The following is a 5696-nucleotide window of genomic DNA, read 5'->3' on the forward strand; positions in this document are numbered from 1 at the left end:
CATTTATTTAGGAAATTCTTTCTTCAGTGTTTCTATGATTTGAAGAAAACGTTAACTTGCTATGCAGTCAGCTCATGATGCCTCCACTTGTTGACAATGTGGCTTTTAGATGTATCAACAGATTGACAACATTACTGTTAGGAGGGGGGAGGGGCCTTTATTCTTCTAATTTGCACTCTTATATGAAGTCGTTTCAAACTGCCTTGTGAGGTCTGCTGTGACCGCCATGTGAGGGCTGAAAGGAGAGAGGAGGTGGAAAAGAAAGAGAAAGGAGAAGATAAGAAAGGAGATAATTGCCTCGTTCCATCAGCCTTGTGACCTTCATAACCTCGGCCACTTAGAACCTCCTCAGGTACCTTTACAACGCTAACGTAGGCTGGAATGCTCTCAAATATATACTCCGAGATGAGCAGAAGATGAAGACTGATGACAGGAAAATATGTTTGAACTGTCAGAAGAAAGAAGGTGAAAAACGCCTTTGTGCAACTCCAAAGCTGTCTTATTTACATCTCGTATTGTTCATCACCAGTTCACCCAGGATCAGTCGAGTTATGAGATTAAGGTTAGATTAAGCTACATCATAAATCCAAAAGTCTCAGTAGGCTTTAGAATAAATGCTTTTGTGTAGACCTTCTCATTATAATGCAGCCGTCCAAGCCAGCAGGTACAACTTGTTGACACTTGAGGTCGCCAGATTGCACAGCTAGTTTAGTAAATTCATCATATATAATCATATACATGATCCACCGCACTTTATTTTAGTGTAAGTGCAGTTTAAACTGGCCCAAACTGCTCGCCATCCACCAGGTGTTGCAGACACTGAGAAATGAAAAGTGATGCTCAGTGTTTGAGACATGACATTAAAAAAAAAAAAATGGATTCTTACAATTTTGTATTTTTATGTTACTATAAACAAAGTATATGCATTTATTTGTAGTGCAACATTTTTAAAATGTCAGATTTTTTTATGGAGTTTGGTGTGACGTTTTTGTAAACAAAAGAAACAGAAGAAGTTGGTCGGATAATGAACGAGGACTGCTTTTTTGTATTTCTTTTGTTATTATTACAAAGTCAATTCATAGTTACATTTCTCTGAACATTTGAAATGTTTTTGTTTGAATGGCTCATTTTATAAATGCCAAGTTCTAATCTTTGAGATTTATATATGTATATATATGTGCCCCCTTCTAACTGCTCCTTTAAATGTGCATCTACACTAAGTTCACTAATTAACATCCATAAAGCATTATGCACTTTTTTTTCCTTGCACTTTTTTAAGATCCAGTTTTTCTTTCTTGTTTATTCTCCCAAATTACTGTTAAATACAAATACATGGTAAAAGTAAAATACATGGTTACTTTTCCTTCCTATTCCTCACTCACCAACACTGTCAACAACAACTTAAATATTATCATACTGTTATTTTACTGTTATTGTGGTTTAAGATGCCTTCTAAAATGTATTCTTTTTGTTATTTTTGTATTTTATACTGTTTGTACTGTTTTTAGATATGCTAATGTGTACATACTGATGAGAATTATTTGTTTTACATGTAGATTTATGAAGGCAGACATGTGCTGCCCAGTCCACAGCTAAATTCATATTCTAACTTACTAGTTTAGTATGACAACCAGAGCCAGGAGACTAGCTGTTTTCTGGAACCAGGGATGACTGATATGATAATAACTTCCTATGCTCAGAATTTAGCCCCGGTTCAGCCAATTCTGGTAAATCTGGACCTGGTTTAGCTAACGCCATTGTTCCAACGTCCCAATAGTCTGAAGAAGTGATCTTTCTCTAACCCTGACACAGTGCTTTTGTTGGCCTAAACATTCCTTAACCACAGTGTTGAAACACCTAAACACAATTAATTAAGACCCCAACCTTTACGTTGGTCGGCCTGTCATACTAATATCACTGTCACTGTAAATGTTGTTTGATAACCGCCAATATAAAAGGTTTTTTTTACAGAATATAATGCAGGAAATGACGCTTGATGCTTGTGTCATTTATAAAGAGCTGGCTTAGACTGACTTACAATCTGGTGGCAAACACAACAGAATAAGAGACAACAAGCTGCTTTCAGCAATGTCAACTCTATAATGTCATTCAACACAGAGGACAAGAGCAAAACTTAAGAAACTTAAGAAACTACTGATCCCATTCTGCCTGTTCGTTATATGATATATAGGCGTGTAATATATATATATTTTTATATATATATATATATATATATATATATATATATATATATATATGTATACTAAGGCCATATGATCCTGCTTTTAATTTTGATAATTGAAATTTTCATTTTGGCCAATTTGATTATATTTAATGTGACAAAATATATATTAACTACATCTGTGATGTCATTTTTTTTTCCATTCCTAAACGTCAGCATCGCACTCAAAAATCCAGTATCGATTGAATATTTTTTAAGAAGTACATCCGACTATTGAACAGTGAGCAGTCCCCACTCTGGTCCAGCTAGCTCTGGTTTGGCACCGTTTAGGTTTCACAGTATCTGGGAATGATTTGACAACTTCAGATGTGTTCAACATTACTAATATTAGCTGTAGCTCACTATCAACATATGCAACAAGTGTGTTTTGATCTGAGCTTGAATCTTGAAATCCGAACTCATTAAGAAATCCAGCTTTTCTTTGTTAATTGAATCCAACATCCAATCGTGTCTTTGTTTTAACTCTATATACAGTCATAAGTCCTTCATAATGTGTGTCGTGTTGAGTCTGAACAGATATTTGAGTTCAGGTGGAACTTTTATGTTGAATGGAAGATGTGCCAGAAAGCGTTTATACTGGTGGGTTATATCCCTTTAAAGTCATTAACTGTAGCTTATATAGTTATTATAATGCTCAATGAATTCATGTCATCTGTATTAATGCATTTAGGATTAACACATTAAAACACGTTTAGCTTCCTGCATGAGATATCACCCCACTAACATGTTATTTATATTATTTCTGATGTCTCATTTGCTGTTTTTTTAACTCTGCTTGATCTTATCCAAGTTACTGTATAATATTTCAGACAGATGCAGTACAGGTGCAGGACGGGGAGTCTCTGCCAAGGCTAACAGTGTATATTGTATATAAAACAAACAAACAAACATAATATTTAACTCAAGTTTAACTGCTGTATTTGGACCTTTGAATCCCCTGTCTGTTGTTGAATATGCTGTGTATTTCTTTCCATTTGTATGATAGTTTGGACTTTCCGATAGTGTAAATCCTACACATTGTATACTTTCATATGGGACCAACTACCACCTCCGTATTAGTGTTGTACTCTGCAAGCTCACAATCCTTCTTACTGTTAGTATTTCTGTACATTCACACAAAGCATGTTGTAGATTATAAATCAAACTTGGTGGTTCATACAAACAGTTTCATCCCAACATGTTGTTAATCCATGTAGAGGAAACATACAAATGTCACAAGTTCATCAATGAATAAAGTCAAGAGGATCCAGTGTGTCATTGTGTTTTATTAATAACAATAAATGTTTCCTGCTGTATCGTTTGGCCTAATGCTTACTATCTATTGTGTTAATGGTTTAACTTCAAATCTAAATGTTTTCACAATACACTTTACTTTTTATTGGGAAAAGGGTTTTAAGTGACTGTTTTACCTGTATGAGTTTGATAAAACTGGTTGTTTCTCAAGCCAGAACAACACTATGCCATCAGCTAACACTAGCACTAGCCTGGTTAGCACAGGGCAGTCATTATTTAAAATGAACAGCCAACTCCTTAAAGAATCTTTTAGTCCAACTGAACACTGAATAAGATGTTTTCAAGTGATGGAAATGTCGCAGTGAACTCTGATGAAGTCAAAACACACTGTGAAAAGGTCAAAGACCTATTAACTTCTGCAAAAACAGACTTATTTTCGCCCCCTGCTGGACAACAGACAGAATGGCTTCACTGTTAGGGCCCAGAGGTTGACCCTTGGTTATCATGGAGTTTTTGTCCAATGATGCCCAACATTAATTCTCTTCCCAAACTTTACTTCACTGCTATCAATTAACAACTACTACTCTACCGTCCTTATTATGAGTTAGAAATTGCCATATTTAATGAAACGTCTGTTAAAACTCAGTGGTGTTTTGGTGCACTGACAATGACAGAATGGCATAGCTGTTTCATTTTGATGCATATAAGTTCCTTGTTTGTAAAGCTTGGGGAAAAAAAATCAGGATGGTTTATTAGTTTAGTATTATGTGTCATTGATGTTCCTGTTGTGGTTTATGGTGTCTCTTTTCTAAATAATGGTTAGGGTTGCCAACTGTCCCTTGAAAAACGCAATCGTCTCATATTAAGAAACAAAAGCACCATCCCATATTGAGCTGAAAATGTATGCACTTTGTCCTGTCTTACTGTGACAGTACAAAAAATAGTCAGTAAAATGCCAATGGAAAATTAATAACAGGGCGACTTATATGAAACCTGACAGTAAATTTGTTCCCAGGCCCCAAGAAGATATCGGAAGACAACAAACTACATGCTACATTTTAAAGCCAATAAAAGGAGAAAATCAAATTGTTATCCGCAAACTCCACTACATCTTTGGAGAGCAGGTCCCCATTGTTATGTTGTATTAGTGAATTGTGAATTGTTGAAAAGTGAATTGCTAGATGATAATTTGTTTTCCATGTGTTCGTGTCACACAAAAATATGCATCTAATTCCATTCAGGTTAGAGTCAAATCGATTAAAAAAAAGGGGCTAAAAAAATTCACCACACCAGGAATGCTGAAGGCTATCAGGTCGGCCGGCCCTGACAATGAGGTGTCCCTTATTTATTATTCAGGGAGTTGGCAACCCTACTAATGGTGTCTTGTTAGCCCATTTAAGCTGGTTATATTATTAATGCAATCACTATACCACATATTTTACCCTAAACTCAATTTACATGCAGGAGATGTAACACCTTGCACACAACTAAGAACATTAGCATTATACTGCTAGCTTAGCCTGACAGAGAGAAGAGGAAAGGTTCATGTTGCTGCTTCTTTGGTTTCCTTCTTTGTTAATTAATTATCTTGTAGTTAAATAACCTTTCTGTGTTCAGACCGGCTGGCTCTGTTAGCACTGGGTCCATCAGCCGTCAAAACCTATACAGTCTATGGTCAAAACTCACCAAAATATGATCAAAGTTTGATCATCAAACTGTCCAACCAGGCAGCACTGATTAATATAAATAATTACTCTGTCACTGTGTTGTTAATTTCTTGCTATAAATGTTTTCACAAACATAGTTTATTTACCGTTTAGCTGTTATTTGAGAAAGTTCCTCATTCGGCCGCCATGTCTGTTATTCCTGAAAACGGAGTCGAGCCCGCCAAAACGCGCATCTGTCACTCAGTGCTACGTCACTCAGTGCTATGTCACATGATCTGCTGCTCTGATTGGTTGGGGGTCATGGTTCTCTGCTCTGATTGGTTGTAGGCATTTTTGCCTATACTCGTTGGTAACGCCCCTCGGAAATAAAAAATGAAGAGAGAGTTTCCAGAGAGAAACACTTTAGTGAATAATATTAACTTTTACTGACTCTGTTAACTTTTTAACTCTTTCATTCCCTCTGCTCGGGTCTCCAGCTGCTCTCTCACCCGTCACACAGGTGCGACCTTACCTATCAATTATGTACGGCTGGGGGCGGGACTTGACCAATCATC

This window comes from Centropristis striata, chromosome 10 (genome assembly GCF_030273125.1).
Source record: "Centropristis striata isolate RG_2023a ecotype Rhode Island chromosome 10, C.striata_1.0, whole genome shotgun sequence".
Lineage (NCBI taxonomy): Eukaryota > Metazoa > Chordata > Actinopteri > Perciformes > Serranidae > Centropristis > Centropristis striata.